Source organism: Nomascus leucogenys, chromosome 10 (assembly GCF_006542625.1).
Source record: "Nomascus leucogenys isolate Asia chromosome 10, Asia_NLE_v1, whole genome shotgun sequence".
In the NCBI taxonomy this organism is placed as follows: domain Eukaryota; kingdom Metazoa; phylum Chordata; class Mammalia; order Primates; family Hylobatidae; genus Nomascus; species Nomascus leucogenys.
This window is the reverse complement of record NC_044390.1, coordinates 486,749-505,872: the sequence shown is the minus strand read 5'-3', so window position 1 is coordinate 505,872 and position 19,124 is coordinate 486,749. Positions and strand designations below refer to the sequence as shown.

Here is a 19,124-nt window from a genome sequence, read left to right as displayed (position 1 = left end):
TACTCAAGAGGCTGAGGCATTAGGATCGCCTGAACCCAGGTGGCACAGGCTGCAGTGAGCTGAGATCAAGCCACTGCACTCTAGCCGGGGCAACAGAGTGGGAATCATTATCAAAAAAGAAAAAAAGGTATGTATTTTATAAGGCTATAGCTGCCATAGATAGTAACGATTCCTTGGATGGATCCAGGGAAAGTAAATTAAAAACCTTCTGGAAATGATTCACTATGCTAGATGCCATTAAGAACATTCTAGGCGAGGCACAATGGCTCACACCTGTAATACTAGCACTTTGTGAGGATGAGGCAAGAGGATCCCTTTGGCACAGGAGTTCAAGACCAGCTTGAGCAACATGGTGAGATGCCGTCTCTACAAAACATAAAAAAATTTAGCCAGGCGTAGTGGTGCATGCTGGTAGTTCCAGCTACGTAGGAGGCTAAGGTGAGAGGACAACTTGAGCCTAGAGGTCGAGGCTGCGGCGAGCCAGGGTTGCAGCACTGCACTCCAGCCTGGGCAACAGAATGAGACCATGTCTCAAAATCAAAAAACAAAAAACAAAAAAAAAAAAGGTTGTTTTTTTTTTTTTGAAATGGAGTCTCCCTCTGTTTCCCAGGCTGAAGTGCAGTGGCTCGATCTCTGCTCACTGCAACCTCAGCCTCCCAGGTTCAGGCAATTCTCCTGCCTCAGTCTCCTGAGTAGCTGGGATTACAGGTGTGCACCATCACACCTGGCTAAATTTTTTTGTATTTTTAGTAGAGATGAGATTTCAGCATGTTGGTCAGGCTGGTCTCAAAATCCTGACCTCGTGATCTGCCCACCTTGGACTCCCAAAGTGCTGGGATTACGGGCGTGAGCCACCGTGCCTGGCCAAGACGCCTGTTCTTGAATAATGAGACTGGAAAGTCAAAATTACACCTGATCATGATGGGCTGCAGAATACATGTTGTGTTAGCAGGTGTGAGAACAACATTCATCTCCTTGTACATCTTCATCACAGCTCTTGTCAATGAGCAGCCATATTTTGAAAGGAATCTTTATTCTGAGGAAGTCTCAATAGTGGGTTTAAAATATTCAGTACAGGCCGGGCATGGTGGCTCATGCCTGTAATCCTATCACTTTTGGGAGGCCAAGGTGGGCAGATCACTTCAGCTCAGGAGTTTAAGACCAGCCTGACCAACATGGTGAAACCCCATCTCTACTAAAAAAATATATAAAAAAATTAGTGTGATGGTGGGTACCTGTAATCCCAGCTACTCGCTCAGGAGTTTGAGGCAGGAGAATCGCTTGAACCCAAGAGGCAGACGCTGCAGGGAGCTGATATCACGCCATTGCACTGCAGCCTGGGTGACAAGAGTGAAACTCCATCCCAAAAATAAAATAAAATATTGAGTGCACCATGTGGTAAACACGTGCTGTCATCCAGGATTTGTTCTTCCATTCATAGATGGAAAAACAGATTTGTTACTTTCAAACAACATAAACTCTTCAACATGAAGTCTCTGACAATGCGTAAGCAAAGAGAATCAGATCAGTCACTGCCACAGATGCTCACTGAATCCCCATAGGTGTCAGTCCAATGTGTCAACTCTGGTGTCTAGCAAGAGCACAGATACTTGGGAAAACTTTCCCACACTAGACACACTGGCACAAGGTTGCCTGAGCATGTACCTTCTTGTGCTTGGTCAGACAGGAGCTGTCCCTGAAGGCTTTGCCACACCGATTACACTCGTAGGGCTTCTCACCAGTATGAGTCCTCTGGTGCCAGATGAGGCCCGTGATGTTCCTGAAAAATTTGACACTGGTTACAGCCACAGACCTTCTCACCAGTATGAATCCTCTTGTGCCTGATGAGGTACATAATTTCAGTGAAAGTTTTTTTCACATTGTTTAACTCATGAGATTTCTTTCCAGAATGATTTATTTGATGCAAAAGAGGTGACTGTTGTGGTTGGAGAATTTTCCACACTCCATACACATATAGGGTCTCTTTCCAATGTGAATTCTCCCATGTTTAATAAGTTATGTGTGATCAATGAAGGCCTTTCTATGCCCAGTACATACATAGGGCTCCCCTCACATGTGAATTCTCAGATGGACAATAAGGTGGGAGACATCAGAAAAGGATTTTTCACATTCATTACATTCGAATAGTTTTTCCCCAGTATGACTTCTGAAATGCAAAACAAGGGAAGAGTGGCAGCTGAAGACCTTCCCATATCAATTCCTTTCACAGGGCTTCTTTCCTATGTGGGTCTTCTCATGCTTGGTAAAGGTGGAGCCAGCATTGAAGGCTTTTCCACTTATTGCACTTATAGGATTTCTCTCCTGTGTGGATTTTTTGATGTACAATCAGGTTGTAATTCTTAGAGAGGGATTTTCCACAGTCATTACAGGTATAAGGGCTCTCTCCAGTATGAGTCCTCTGGTGACTGATGAAATTAGATTTCTAACGGACAGTCCACATTCACTGTCATTGTATTCATTTCCAGAGATACCTCCATGTGTCCTTATCAAACACCACCTCATGTCCTTCTCCTTTGTGTCATTCCTTTCTCTGGCAACTACATGTTGTTCACTAAGGTGTGCAGAAAGGCTGAAGGAGTTATCACCTTCGTTACATTTTGAAGGCTCATCTCCTTGTTAGATCTTCATCAAGGTGGCTAGGTTGTCCACCCTGGCTGATGGCTGCTCTACAGTCATCATTTTCCTCAAGAATTTGACTGTTAGAGCCTTTCTGACAATTATGTATGTAACTAAAATGTTTAACCTTGGAGTCATGTTCACAGAAACCTGTTGTTTGAGGACCTCTTTGACATGAAGCTAGGACTGAGCAGATGACCACAATGGTCATGGTGACCACAGCCCCTCATAGATGCTCTGGGTCCTTGTGTGTGGATGCTGTTTGCCTCAAACGCACCTCTGGATTTCTATGGAGCATTTCTACCTGGTCCTCACATTCCCAGACTTCTCCTAATGCAGATAAACAGGAATCATCCCCGATGAACCTTTTTATTTTCACCAAATTGGATAGTTCTTTCCCAAAACAATCCCGAGTTGATGCTTCCATTTGACTTTTGTTTCCCAGGCTGGAAAGGAAAAGGGGAAAATTTTTGAATCCTTAGAGAAAAAATTGCTACAGTTAGAATGGTAGTGTTTAGTAAACATTAAAATCAGCCAGGCCAGTATCTATTATATCTGACGCTGTGCCCATTCTGTGATACAGCAATTCCACTTGCAAGTGTACGACCAAAAGAAATGTGTATGTATGTTCATAGAAACACTTCGTAGCAGCCCGAGACTAGACACTATCCAAATGTCACCAGCTGGGGAATGGAAAACTTCTGGCTTACTTACATGATGAAATACCACACATGAACAAAAGTGAACAAACTAAGAGTACACAAAAATATGGGTACATTTCTCAGGCATATTATTTGAAAGAGGAAGTATATTTACTTTGTGAAAACTTTTAGTTTTACATATATGTATTTTTTTGGCATGTATATTTCCAGGGAAAGCTTTTACAAAATCATATGTGCACACACACACATCCTACCAAAATAAATTAGCCAGATTTTTAAAAAATTAACATAGATTTTTTTTCAGTTATACACCTGCATGGTAGGAAGAGAATATAAAGATGGATGAAGGACAGCAAATAAATATCACTTTAGATATTATGATTTTTAAAAAGGGACAGGGTCTGGTTATGTTGCCCAGCCTGAACTCAATCTCCTAGGCTCCTCCCACCTCAGCTTCCTGGGTAACTGAGACCACAGGTGCATGTTACCACTCCCAGAAAATTTTTAAAAAATTATTTTTTGTAGAGACAGGTCTCATTATGTTGCCCAGGCTGGCCTCAAACTCCTTGCCTCAAGTGATCCTCTGGCTTCAGTCTTCCAAAGTTCCGTGATTACAGGCGTGAGCCACCATGCCCATCCTCTAGCTATATTTCTGAAGTCCCTTCACTGAGGAGAACTTGATCTCCAACTGTCCCCAAGATGCTTCTTCAGTGTCTCCTGATGCTTTGCTTTTCTGTCTCTCCAAACAGAAATCATCTTCCACTCCCCTCTCCACTCCCATTACCATTCTTCCTTCACCTGTCCCACCCACTCGGCTCCTCTGAATCCAGATATGCATACTGGACTGTCCAGGCCTCCCAACCCTTAGAGCTCTGCACATCATTATACCCTGAAGAGACCAAAAGCTGTGGCATGGCCCATGCTGCTTCTCCCTGAGTCTTCCCAATCCCAGTAAACAGCCATCCCATTTTCTCAGTGGAAGAGGCCAGAAACCTGCTCCACTGGGATGGAACATCCTCCGTTCTCCACTTTCGCTTTTCTCAAGTCACACCTAAGCTGTCAGCTTTGACTTTCAAATACACACAGTATCCTACCAATTTACACTTCCTCCACCACTGTGGTCCAAGCTATAACCACCTTTTTATTATAAATTGAAGCATAAACAGAATAAATTCAAAGTGGATGACTCACTGAGTCTTTAGATGTATTTTCATGAGTGTTCATGTGTGTATGCAGCTGGGCAACCAGGACAATCCACGATATAAAACATTCCCATTTTTAGGCCAGGCGCAGTGGCTCACACCTGTAATCCCAGCACTTTGGGAGGCCGAGGCGGGAGGATCACGAGGTCAGGAGATGGAGACCATCCTGGCTAACACGGTGAAACCCCGTCTCTACTAAAAATACAAAATATGAGCCGGGCGTGATGGCGGGCGCCTGTAGTCCCAGCTACTCAGGAGGCTGAGGCAGGAGAATGGCGTGAACCCGGGAGGCGGAGCTTGCAGTAAGCCGAGATCGCGCCACTGCGCTCCAGCCTGGGTGACAGAGCAAGACTCCGTCTCAAAAAAAAAAAAAAAAAAAATTCCCATTTTCTGGAGGTAATCACTGCTCTGACCTCCATTACTACAGACTGCTTTGATTGGCCCTGAACTCCACGTGAGCAGGATTGCACCATCCACATGTTCTTGTCTTGGACTTGTCATTCAACAGTAGCTCTCAGGGTTGTTTGCATGGTTAAAACTGAACCCCCTGAAAAAAAAATTTTTTTTTTAAGATAGGGTTTCATTCTGCTACCCTGGCAGGAATGCAGTGGTGTGATCACAGCTCATAGTGGCCTCCAACTCCTGGGCTCAATCAGTCCTCTGCCTCAGTCTCCAAAGTAGCTAGGACTACAGGTATGCACCACCATGTGCGGCTACTTATAAAGTTTTTTTTTTTTTTTTTTTTTAATAGAGACATGGTCTCACTATGTTGTCCAGGCTGGTCCTCAACTCCTGGCCTCAAGCAATCCTCCCACCTTGGCCTCCCGAAGTCCTGGGATTACTGGCATGAGCCACTATGCCCAGCAAGTACCAAACAATTAAAGAAGAATTAATACCAATTCCTCTCAGACTCTTCCAAAACAGGAGGAGGGGACACTTCCTAACTCATCCTATGAGGCTAGCATTACCTTGATACCAAAGCCAGGCAAGCACACTACAAGAAACCTAGAAACCATATCCCTTAAATGTTGATGGAAAATCTTCAACAAAACACTAGGTAACCGAATTCATCAGTGTATTACAAGGATTACACACCATGACCAAGTAGGACTATTCATGGAATGCAAGGATATTTCAACATATGAAAATTAGTTAATGTAATACATCATAGTAACAGGATAAAGAAAAAAACACAACCATCTCAAATGATGCATTAAAAGCACTGGACAAAATTCCAAACCCGACCCCTGCCTTTCTTTACTTTTTATTTTATTGTACTTTTTTTTTTTTTTTTTGAGACCAGGTCTTACTCTGTGACCCAGGCTGGAGTGCAGTGGTGCAATCATGGCTCCCCGAAGCCTCGACTGCCCTGGGGTAAGGTGATCCTCCCATCTCAGTCTCCCCATAGCTGGGACTGCATGCACAAGGCAAGACTCCTGGTAATTTTTGTATTTTTTGCAGAGATGGGGTTTTTGCCACATTGCCTAGTCTGGTCTCAAATTCCTGTGCTCAAGCGATACGCCCATTTTGGCCTCCCCAAATGCCCCGATTATAGGTGTGAACCATTGCGTCTAGCCCCAACACCCTGGCATGATTAAAAAACATACTCAAGGCTGAGCGCGGTGGCTCACGCCTGCAATCTCAGCACTTTGGGAGGCCAAGGTGGGCGGATCACGAGGTCAGGAGATCAAGACCATCCTGGCTAACACGGTGAAACCCCGTCTCTACCAAAAATACAAAAAAAATTAGCTGGGCATGCTGGCAGGCACCTGTAGTCCCAGCTACTCAGGAGGCTGAGGCAGGAGAATGGCATGAACCCGGAAGGTGGAGCTTGCAGTGAGCCGAGATCACGCCACTGCACTCCAGCCTGGGTGACAAAGCAAGACTCTGTCTCCAAAAAAAAAAAAAAAAAAGGGCAGAGGAAAAATGTGGGGAATCTGCATTAGGATAACACAGACAAAATGGGGCAGGGGAACAATCAGATACGCATTTGTGTCTGGGACGCCAGGGTGACTGCACTTATAAAGATAAGCTATCAATTTGCGTTGCCATGGTGAAGTTTTAACAACAGCTCACCAGGAATTTCCTTGTGGGCAAAATATGGGGGAGGCATGTAGCATTTCATCTTGTAGCCATCTTATTTAGGAAAAGGGGAGGCAGGTTTGCTTGACCCAGTTTCCAGCTTGACTTTTCTCTTTGGCTAAATGAGTTTGGAGTCCCAAAATTCAATTTCTTTTCACAACCGTGGTAAGACTTGGCTCAAAAATAATACCATAATGGCTGGGCGCGGTGGCTCACGACTATAATCCCAGGACTTTGGAAGGCCAAGGCGGGTGGATCACTTGAGGTCAGGAGTTCGAGACCAGCCTAGGGAACATGGTGAAACCCCGTCTCTATTAAAAATACAAAATTAGCCGGGCGTGGTGGCATGCACCTGTAATCCCAGCTACTCAGGAGGCTGAGGCAGGAGAATCACTTGAACCCGGGAGGCAGAGGTTGTCATAAGCCAAGATCGTGCCACTGTAGTCCAGCCTGAGCAACAGAGAGATTCCAGCTCAAAAAATAATAAGGCTGGGTGCGATGGCTCATGCGTGTAATCCCAACACTAAGGGAGGCCAAGGTGGGCAGATCACAAGGTCAGGAGTTCAAGACCAGCCTGGCCAACATAGTGAAACCCCATCTGTATTAAAAATACAAAAATTACCAGGGCGTGGTGGTGCGTGCCTGTAGTCCCAGCTACTTGGGAGGCTGAGGCAAGAGAATCGCTTGAACCTGGAAGGCAGAGGTTGTGGTGAGCCAAGATCATGCCATTGCACTCCAGCCTGGGAAACAGGCCGAGACTCTGTCTCAAAAAAAAGATGATAATAATAATGCCATAATATAATTAGGAATTGGGAAATTTTGAAAAGGATGGGTTATCACATGATAACAGGAAATCATTGCTCATTTTCTTAGGTGTGATATGGTATTATGGTTATGCAAAAGAATGTCTTTATTTTTAGAATATATGTGCCAACATATTTATGAGTAAAGTGTCATACTTGTAATAAATATATACATGCAGACATACATATAAACACATGCACACATAAAAATACATATATGCACAGATAAATATACAAATGTACATAATATATATGCACAATATACACATACATATATACATACAAAAATACATATATATACACATATGCCCAAATATATACATAAACAAATATGTATATATACACGTATGCACAAATATACATTAATAAATATATAATTGTGTTATATATTACAGGCACATAAAATATGGCAAAATATTAATTGGTGAATCTTGGAGTGGGTGATGGGCATTCATGATACTCTTTTTTCTCAACTTTTCTGTTAGAGTATTTTAGAAACTTGCCAAAATATAAAGTAGGCAGGGGAAATATAAATGCCTCCTGGAGAGATATTCCAGGATCATCATTCATTAACACCTTGGTGAGGTGAACTTATAACAGGTTTCTCAAAAGGCATTCAAGAGATGGTTGTTGAGTGTTCAAGGGGGAAAAATATGATGCTAGCTAGAAGCTGTTAAAAAACAACTATGGAGTTACCAACTGGGAAAATGCTAGCTTGTAAGGCCCTTTCCAGGCAATAGGTTTTGTTGCAGGACAGTAAAGGAAGGCCAGAAGTGTCAGCCGCTAAGAACTGGAGTCAGGGCAAGGCAGAGCTGTCCAAAGCACTCACAGGTTCCTGGGGCAAACTCTGGAATCAACTGGCCCTCTAGCTACTCCCAGTGGTTGGCAGCTGATCCCAAGTTCAATCCTATTTAATCTCTTTGTGAGCTAAATATTGTTTCTGAGAAGACAAGTAAGTGAAAATAGGGCAAATATAATTCTATTCTGGATTCAACAGGGAGCTTACTATTTAAATAAAACTTCAAATTCCATTTAAATATTTTATATTAAAGATATCACTGCAAAATTAATGCATGTTCATTGCAGAAAATCTGGAAAACATAAATAAGTATAAAGATAATAAAAATAATCTATAATCTCACTGTTGAGCCTTGGGGGCATTTACTTCCTGTTTTCTTCACAGAGAATCATTTTGAAACAGGTGGAGTCAACGTGTATATATAACTTGGGTCCTTTTTTGTTTTTGCTAGTTAACATTATATTATGGGTAGTTCCCACAACATTAACATGTCTTTGTTAGTATAAGAAATGCCACAGCCTCTCTGAAGAACAATTCAGAAGAACTAGGTTGAAATAAAAAATTCTAAATGCCAAGAGATGAGGTGGATCAACACTGGCATCCTTTTTACAATGACAAATTAAAATTCAAAAGTAGTATCAGAGGATCTCACATTTAGTAAGCATGGTTTCATCAAACTTTTGTTCCAGTTAGATATGCATGCAAGTCATCATGTACATGTGTTTCTCTCAACGCTTGTGTGAAAATTTTGAAAACCTACAGGCTAGAAAAACCCTTACAAGGATACACATTCAACATGCCTCCCTAAAGCACTGGTGGAAACGCTGAAAACCTGGAAACTTCCAAGATGTTCACCAACGGGAAAGGCAAGACAAAAAAACTGGGCATTTTCACAAGGTAGAATACTATAGAGCAGTTAAAGCTGGTATGCTGAAAGCTTCACCTAGTACAAGGTTGGGGAGAGAAGAAGGTTGCAAAGTTTCATAGCACATAAAGCATGCCAATTTCAAACACACGCACGCATGCACACCCATACTCCATATTGCCCGAGGCACTGGATATTACAAAGGAAAAAGCTCTAAAAAAAAAAAACAAAAAAACGGCCTGGGCACAGTAGATAAATGTGCAGTGGATGTATCACACACCCCCCTCTGTGATCTTAAGTCTGTGGGAAAAGGGCCAGCTTCCTGTGGTCACAGGGATGGCCCTTTTTCTTTCATTCTGCAAACATTTACTGATCATGTACTGTATGCCAGGCCCTGTTCTAGGTATCAATAATTCAGCAGTGGATCAGACAGATGAAGGCATTACTACTCTACCTCATAGAGTAGGCATTCTGGTAGGGGAATAGGCAAAGAACTGCAGAATCTGTCACTATCAAACACTCTGCAAACTGAGGAAGCACATACCTGCAATCCAGTTTCTGAGTTAGAGCTCCTTTCCCAAACCGTCCCAATCTCTATCCATTGCCCACAACTCAAAAGCCAAGCAACCTCAGAGAATGAACTGCCGAAGGAAGAAGCTAGGGCACGGAATTTCACCTGATGCAAGCTCTATCATCATCACCTGCAACCCAGCAGCAAACAGTCCTTAGCCCAGCAGCCCCAGTCCTAGGGCATGTGAGGATTCTGCCTGTTACTGAGTAAGGAGAGTGTTTAGAGGACAGATATGACCTCACAGGCTTCCACTGAATCGTGAGGAGGCCCGAGGCACGGGAGCAAGGAGATGCCCATACCAGGGAGTAGAGGTGTGGTGATGTGGCTAAATTCTGGAAATATCTATTTTATTTTTATTTTTTTGAGACAGAGTCTCGCTCTGTCAGTGCTGGAGTGCAGAGGCATGATCTTGGCTCACTGCAACTTCCGCCTCCCAGGTTCAAGCGATCCTACTGCCTCAGCCTCCCGAGCAGCTGGGATTAAAAGCACGTGCTTTAGGGGACATGAGAGATCCTCTGATACTACTTTTGAATTTTAATTTATGTCATTGTAAAATACCCAGCTAACTGAATTCTGGAAATATCTTAAAGGTTAAGGCACGGGATTTTGGACAGAGACGATGTGGGGACTGGGGAAAAGAGAAATATCCAGGTGGACAAAGAGGATTGTGGATGGAAGGAGTCACCACTTACAGAGACTAGAAAGACTGCGTTTGGGGGAGAGCAGATGCTCAGCTGAGGATCCCAAAGTCTGAGAGGCCTGTCCCTGGGGGTCAGCATTCGGGCATCAGAGGTTTGTGGGGAGGGCAGCCCAATATACAACCGCAGGGAAGGGAGGAAGGGCAAGTCAGTGGAGTCAGAACCCAGCAGGGATGGGAGGAAGCCTGGCTGGGAATGTTCACAGTGGGTAGGAAGGGGAAGGAACACACAACCCTAAAGGGGCAGAGGAGGAAGTCATCGCTTGGGATACGGAAGAGGAAGAACAGGGTTGCTAGGAGGAGTAGGATGAAAAGTGGGGAAAGCGTCCTTGGGAGTAAGACACGGGAAGCAGAATAGGTTGTTCAAGCCCAAATCTTGTGAGGAGAGGGAGGAGAGAGGGGCGTCCGCGCCTGTGCAGGAAGACGAGGGGTCCACACCCTGGGAAGGTGAGAAAAGGCCATCTGTGCCCGCAGGAAAAAAAAAAAAAGAGAGAGAGAGAATATTGGGGAGGCTGGGGTTAACGGAAGGGCGAAAAAAAAAAAAGGGATCCCGCCCCAGTGGGAGGCGAGAGGAAGAGAAATGAGCCCCCGCTCAAAAGGGGGCCTGCGCCCACTAGGAGAGAGAATTAGAGGGTCCGTGCTCCACAGGGAGATGGGAGAGGAAATTCGGAGTTGGCACCCCACTGGGGAGAAGGGGATAGGGGGCCCACGCCCCACGAAGAGGAGGGAGTAGGGGTCCGCGCCCCACAAGAGGAGAGTAGAGGGCTCGCGCCCTGCGGGGAGAGGCGTTAGGGGGTCCGCGCCTGGCGAGGAGATGCGCGTACAAGGCCCGCGCCCCAAGGGGAGAAGACACGCGGGAGGGTCCGCGCCTGGCGGAGAGAGTGCCTCACGCCCGCCCCGCCCGGAACCACAAGCCAGCGCCCCTAACAAGCCCCTGCCCAGAGCACGGCTGCCGCGTACCCTCACAGACAGAGCGGCCACGCAGCCACCGCCCAGCACCAGCCGCTCTGGAGTCCTTGACGCCACCCTCACTAGGCCTTGGCTCCGCGACCGGTGGGCGGGAACGAAGAAAACAGACCCGAGAGGTCGCGAAAGGGCGGAACTCACTTCCCGCCGCCGTAGCGTCCTAGTCAGCGCGCCCTCGGACTGTCCGCATGGGCGCGCAGAGTTCCCGGATGCGATATTTCCGGCGACACCGGACGCTGGGGGCGGGGCCTAGTGTGTTGAGGGCGGGGCCGGGGCAGGGCCGTGGCCGCAGCTGCCTGGCAACCAGAACCTGGGAGCGCTCGCAGTGTTGCCTTTCGGGGTTCTTTGTCCTTCGCTTCTGCTGGTAGGTGAGGTTTAACAGACGGAAAAACGCCGGGAGCGCACGTGGGCTGCCTTGAGCCGCCGCGGACGAGCACCTTGTCTCTCAGGTTGACTAGCAGTACATCCCCTTGCGAGCCTGCATCACCCTGGACGCGCGTGGTCTCGGCAGAATCTCGTTCACACGGGTCTCACTCGTAGGCTGCTGTGTCTCCTTCCTCTCACGGCGTCGGGGACTGGGGCCTGGAGTCACTCCTCTACAGGGGTGTGGAACGCTCCTATGGACGCTGACACCTTCATGAGGTCGTTTAACGCTCCGTGCACAATAACCATTTTACTCGGTTGTGTGATGCTCCATCGAAAATAACCCATTTACACGGTTGTGTAAGACCCCACGACACGATAACCCCTCTACGCAGTTATGTAAGACTCCATGGCACAATAACCCCTTCATGCGGTTGTGTAACTCTCCATGGCACAAAAACCCATTGCCATGCATAAGGTTCCGTGCCAAAATAACCACTTTACGCCATTGCATAACACTCTATGGCACAATAACCACTTTACAAGGCTGTGTAATACTCTACGGCACAATAACCCTTTCATGTGGTTGTGTAATCTTCCATGGTGCAATAACCACTTCACTTGGTTGTGTAATCCTCCAGGGCACAATAATCGTTTTATGTGATCGTATAAAATGCTCCACTGTGAATACACCATTTACTCATTTTCCTTCCTGTCAATGGATATTTGGGCTGTTTCCAGTTGGGAGTTACTACAAAGGAACCTGCTGTGAACATTGTGTGTGCATCTTTTGATAAGCAGGTTTGTATTTCTGTTGTGTGAATGCCTAGGACTGCAGCTGTCTCTTCATGGGTGCACATGTTCAGGTTTGGAGATAACACTAGTTTACGGTGCCCCCTGCAGTGGTGTCTAAGATTCCCAGTTGCTCCCCATTCTTGTCAACGCTTGGTACTATCTGTTGTTTTCATTTTAGCCATTAGTGTGGTGTGAAGTAGCATCTCATTGTGGTTTCTCTGGTTAGTAGTAAAGTTGGGCACACTTTCATGCACTTATTGGCCATTTGGACTTTTCCTTGTTTATGAGGGGGCTGGTTCAAGTCATTTGCCAACTTCCTATTAAGTTGCATTGTTATTGAGATGCTGAGTTCTTTATATATTTGGAGGCCAGTCCTTTGTTGGCTCTACAATGGTCTTCTCCCACTCTGTCATTTGCTCTTTCACTTGCATAATATTGCTTTCTGATGAACATAAGTTGTTTTTTTTGTTGTTGTTTTGGTTTTTTTGGTTTTTTTTGAGATGGGGTCTTGTTCTGTTGCCCAGGCTGGAGTGCAGTGGTACGATCTTGGCTCATTGCAACCTCTGCCTTCCAGGTTCAAGCAATTCTCCTGCCTCAGATGCCCAAGCAATTGGGATTACAGGTGCATGACATCATGCCCAGTTAATTTTTATATTTTTAGTAGAGATGGGTTTTGCCATGTTGGCCAGGCTGGTCTCGAACTCCTGACCTCAAATGATCCATCCACCTCGGCCTCCCAAAGTGCTGGGATTACAGGTGTGAGCCATTGTGCCCAGCCCCTTTCCAGTTTTAAAGCCAGGAACAGGGAGTAGATTCCTCACACTTCAGCTCTCTACTCGCTCCTTCCTCAGCATCTGACTCCAGCCCGCAATCTCTGCTTTTAAGAGCATGTGTGCTAGATTGGGCCCATCCAGATAATCCAGGATACCTTCTGCTCTATCCCGTGTCCCACTCATTTCAGCCACACTTGCAATGGCCCAGGCTACCCCAGAATCCATCTGGAACTCACCTAGTCCACATCTCATATTCTCTTTGGTCAGGAGTTTCCATCCTCTGTGATTGAATTACAGTAGCCTCTCCTGATTGGCAGTTTCACTTCTCCACCTTTGTTACCTGAGGTCAACTGTGGTCTGAAAATATTAAATGGAAAATCCAGAAATAAAAAATTCATAAGTTTCACATTGCACACTGTTCTGAGTAGCATGATTAAATCCCATGCTGTACCACAGCATCCCACCCAGGATGGGAACCAGGCATTTGTCCAGTGTGTCCACACTGTATACCCCCCATTAGTCACTTTTAGAAGCCACCTTGGTTATTAAATCAACCATCATGGTATCACAGTACTTGTCTTCAAGTAACCTTTACTTTAAAAATTATTTTATAAATTAAACCTTATCACAGGTTAAGTATAAGAAAAAACATAGTATACAGTTAGCCCTCCGTATGCATGGGTTCCACATTTGTAGATTCAACCAACTTTGGATTGAAAGTATTTGAAAAAACACTGCATCTGTACTGAGTGTGTGCAGACTTTTTTCCCTCATCATTACCTCCTAAATAATACAGTATAAAAATTACAAAGTATTTACATTGTATTAGGGAACATAAGTAATCTAAACATTACTATTTTTTTTTTTTTGAGATGGAGTCTCACTCTGTCTCCCAGGCTGGAGTGCAGTGGCATGATCTTGGCTCACTGCAGCCTCCACCTCCCAGGTTCAAGTGATTCTCCTGCCTCAACCTCTCTAGTAGCTGGGATTACAGGTGCATGCTACCACACCCAGCTAATTTTTGTATTTTTAGTAGAGATGCGGTTTTGCCATGTTGTCCAGGCTGGTCTTGAACTCCTGACCTCAGGTGATCTGCCCGCCTTGGCCTCCCAAAGTGTTGGGATTACAGGCTTGAGCCACTGCGCCCAGCCTATACATTACTTAAAGTACACTGGAAGATGTGTGTAGATTATATGAAAATACACACCATCTTATATGAGGGACTTGAGCATCATCCAATTTGGTGTCTGAGGGCAGTTTTGGAATCAATCTCCCACAGATATGGAGGAACAACTGTATATATGGTTTGGTGTCATAAGAGGTTTTAGGCATCCACCATGGTACTGGAATGTATCCCCCCTGGATTTGGTAGGGAGGACTACTACATGTTCATTACAGCAGTGATTCCTGCTAATTTGAGAAAAGTTTATTTTTTATTATTTCATTTCATTTTGTAGAGATACGGTCTCTGTCTGTTGCCCAGGCTGGTCCCAAACTCCTGGACTCAAGTGATCCTTCCATCTCAGCCTCCCGAAGTCCTGGGATTACAGGTGTGAGCCATAGTGCCCAGCCTAGGAAAATCTTTTCAATAAAGATCAAGAGGAACACAATTCACACAAAACCAAGGGGCTCATACCAATATCATAGTTGACACCACTTCTTCAGAATGCTTACTCTCTGGCCACAACTGGTCAGGGGATGAGTCCATCCCAGAATCTGAAAGGTGGAACCAAGAGGTGGAGATGCTGCTGACACTAACACTGCAACACCTGCATATTTTACTTGAGAGCTGCAGACACCAAAGTGAAGTGCCCAGCCTGGGCATTCCTGACAGTCCACTAGGGACTTGTGTCTTATGATACACACATTTCTACAGAGACACAAATCTGTAACTTATAACTGTACATATCCTGGGAATGTAAGACTTTTCCCCCCAGTAATGGGGTTCATTCTTTTGAAAGTATGAACAAGAAATCTATACACTTAAGCCTTGGCACAGCTCACACCTGGGCTGGATAACTCTGCTGTGGGGGCCATCGTGAGCCTTGTAGGATGTTTAGCAGCAGCCCCAGCCTCCACCTGCCAGATGCCACCTTTCATTATGACCACCCAGATGTCTCCATATGTCCCCTGGGGGCAAAATTGCCCCTGGATGAGAACTACTGCTCACAGTGAATAGATCCACATGTTCAAGTGCACCCACACCATGGAATATTACACGGCACTGAGGAGAAACCACAGCTGCCTGCAGCAACATGGATGAGTCTAACCTATACAATGTTGTGCAAGAGGCAGGCATCTAATTCCATTCATACAAACACATGGTGAGGCAGGCTTTTTCCAGAAGCTACTACAGAGGGGCTTGGGAGGCCAGACTCAACTCCAGCTTGGACAAGAACAAGTGAGGGCTTAAAGCCGAGAAGCAGCAGGGTGTCTGGAGGATGAAAAATTACTAAGTGCAAACCTCAGGGATAAGGGGTGAATTCTTGCCAGGCCAAATCAAGGGAAGTTTTCCTAAAGGCAGGCCAAGGGAAGAAGACATTGACGGTGGGGGACAAGGAATTTGATCAGATATCAAGAGGAAGGGGAAGATTTTTTGCTAACATGACTTAGGATTATGTATTAGTCCATTCTCACACTGCTATAAAGGACTACCTGAGACTGGGTAATTTATGAAGAAAAGAGGTTTCATTGACTCACAGTTCCACAGGCTGTACAGGAAGCATGGCTGGAAGGCCTCAAGAAATTTACCATCATGACAGAGGGTGGGGAAGCAAGCACATCTTACTGTGGCAGAGCGAGTGGAGTGGGGAGTGCTACACACTTTTAAACAACCAGGTCTCATGAAAACTCACTCACTATCATGAAAACAGCAAAAGCGGAAATCCACCCCCATGATACAATCACCTCCCACCAGGTCTGTCCCCAACACTGGGAATTACAATTCAACATGAGATTTTGGCAGAAACACAGAGCTAACCCATATCATTCTATCCCTGTCCCACCCCTAAATCTCATATTCTTCTCATATTGCAAAATGCAATCATGCCTTCCCAACAGTCCCCCAAAGTCTTAACTCATTCCAGCATTAACTCAAAAGTGCAAGTCCAAAGACTCATCTGAGACAAGGCAAGTCCCTTTCACCTATGAGCCTGTAAAATCAAAAGCAAGTGAGTTACTTCCAAGGTACAATGGAGGGTACAGGCATTGGGTAAATTCCCCTATTCCAAAAGGGAGAAATTGGTCAGAACAAAGGGGCTACAGGCCCCATGCAAGTCTGAATACCAGGAGGGCAGTCATTAAATATTTAAGCTCCAAAATAATCTTCTTTGACTCCATGTCTCACATCCAGGTCACACTGATGCAAGGGCTGGGCTCCCAAGGCCTTGGGCACTCCACTCCTGTGGCAATGCAGGGTACAGCCCCTGTGGCTGCTTTCACAGGCTGGTATTGAGTGCTTGTGGTTTTTCCAGGCACACGCTGCAAGCTAACGGTGGACCTACCATTCTGGAGTCTGGAGGATGATGACCCTCTTCTCACAGCTCCACTAGGCAGTGCCTGAGTGGGGACTCTGTGTGGGGTTCCAACCCCACATTTCCTCCATCCTACTGCGTTAGTAGAGGTTCTCCACAAGGGCTCCACCCATGCAGCAGACTTCTGCCTGGACGTCCAGGTGTTCCCATACATCCTCTGAAATCTAGGCAGAGGCTCCCAAACTTGAACTCTTGCCTTCTGTGCACCCACAGGTCCAATACCAGTTGGAAGCTGCCAAGGCTTGGGACTTGCACCCTCTGAAGCAATGGACCAAGCTGTACATTGGCCCCTTTTAGCCACAGTTAGAACTGAAGCAGCTGGGATGCAGGATGCCAAGTCTTGAGGATGCACAGAGCAGTGGGGCCCTGGACCCTGGCCCACAAAACCATTTTTCTCTCCTAGGCCTCCAGGCTTGTGATGGGAGGGGCTGCTGTGAAGGTCTCTGAAATGCCCTGCAGGCATTTTGCTCATTATCTTGGCTATTAACATTCAGCTCTTCTTTACTTATGTACATTTCTGCAGCCTTTGATTCCTGCCAGAAAATGGGCAGCAAATTTTCAAAACTTTCATGCTCTGCTTCCAGTTTAAATATAAGTTATAGTTTTAGGTCATTTCTTTGATTATGCAATTGAGTGCAGACTTTTAGGAGCAGCCAGGTGACCTCTCCAACACTGCTGCTTAGAAATTTATTCTGCCAGACACTCTAAATAATCTTTCTCAAGCTCAAGTTGTCTCTCACAGATCTCTAGAGCAGGAGCACAATGCTGCCAGTCTTTTTGCTAAAGCACAGCGAGAGTGACCTTTATTTCAGTTACCAGTAAGTTCCTCATCTCCATCTGAGACCACCACAGCCCAGACTTCACTGTCCATATTATTAGCATTTTGGTCACAACCATTTAAGTCTCTAGGAAGTTCCACACTTTCCCTCAACTTCCTGTCTTCTTCTGATCCCTTCAAACTGTTCCAACATCTGCACATTACCCAGTTCCAAAGTAGCTTCAGGTATCTTCATAGCAGTGCCCCACTCCTGTTACCAACTTTCTGTATTAGTCCATTCTCACACTGCTATAAGGAACTACCTAAGATTGGGTAATTTGTGAAGAAAAGAGGTTTAATTGACTCACGATTCCACAGGCTGTACATGAAGCATAGCTGGGAGGCCTCAGGAAACTTACAGTCATGGCAGAAGGTAAAGAAGTAAGCATGTCTTACCATGGCAGAGCAGGAAAGAGGGCGAATGAAGAAGGAAGTGCTACACATTTTTAAACAAGCAGGTCTCACATGAACTCACTATCATGAGAACAGCAAGGAGGAAATCTGCCCCCATGATCCATTCATCTCCCACCAGGTCCCTCCCCTAACAGTAGGAATTACAATTTGACATGAGATTTGGGTGGGGACACAGAGCCAAACCATATCAGATTCTGTTTTGAGACAGGGTCTTGCCCCATTATCCAGCCCATAGTGCAGTGGTGTGATCACGGCTCACTGTAGCCTCAAACTCCCAGGCTTAAGAGATTCTTCTGCCTTCTTCCTGACTCTCCCTCCTGAGAAGCTGGAACTAAAGGCACATGCCATCACACCTGGCTAATTTTTACATTACTATTTGCAGAGATGGGGGTCTTGCTATGTTGCCCAGGCTGGTCTTGAACTCCTAGGCTCAAGCAATCCTCCTGCCTCAGCCTCCCGAAGTGGTGAAATTACAGGTGTGAGCCACTATGCCCATCCAAACATCTTGCTCAAACTGGATCCTACAAGGAAAGGGAGAAGCCCAAGGTCAGAGGGCTCAGGGGATCCTGATTTAAGTTGGGTCAAGGAGAGTCTGCAGTGCACTTTTCTGTATGTGGGCTATACTCAAACGCAACTCTCTGGAGAACACAAGTCAGCCTGGTCCCCTTTCATCCATCACCACACCCTGGGACACAGCACCATCCCATCCTGACTCCAGAGGGTTCAACAAGGATCCCTGCTGGTCCTCCATGCCCATGCACCTCTCACCATGAGATCACCGTATCCGAATGTGTGTAGGGGGGCTTTATTTCTCTAAATGCTCTTTCAGGGCCACTCTTCCCTTCTTCACTCCATGCCTCCATTACCTACCTACTCATTCCTCTCTCAGGACTGGCTGCCCACCCTTCCCATGACACAGCTAACAGAGGCATACCAAGGTTGGCTGCCTCATGGGAGACAGCAAGTGCCATGGAGGCCACAGCTGATGCCAGACAAAAGAGAAGACACACATGGAAGGAGGCATGGCTGCTTGAAGCCCCCCACGAGCTGGCCTGAGGGTCCAGACCTCAGAATACCAGCACCATGGAGACACCAGGTCACATACACATGAACCTTGATCCAGCTAATACAGTGGGCCTGGCTGA

General features: G+C 45.9%; 1 long non-coding RNA gene across 1 annotated transcript; it reads right to left on the bottom strand.

The window, feature by feature from the left end:
* Positions 1-1,417: 1,417 nt before the first annotated feature.
* On the bottom strand, positions 1,418-11,366 carry LOC115836897. The gene is made up of 2 exons (XR_004031890.1): positions 11,279-11,366; positions 1,418-3,083 (listed from the first exon to the last, which is right to left on the bottom strand). It is a non-coding gene; the product is annotated as an uncharacterized LOC115836897 (long non-coding RNA).
* Between the last annotated feature and the right edge of the window lie 7,758 nt (positions 11,367-19,124).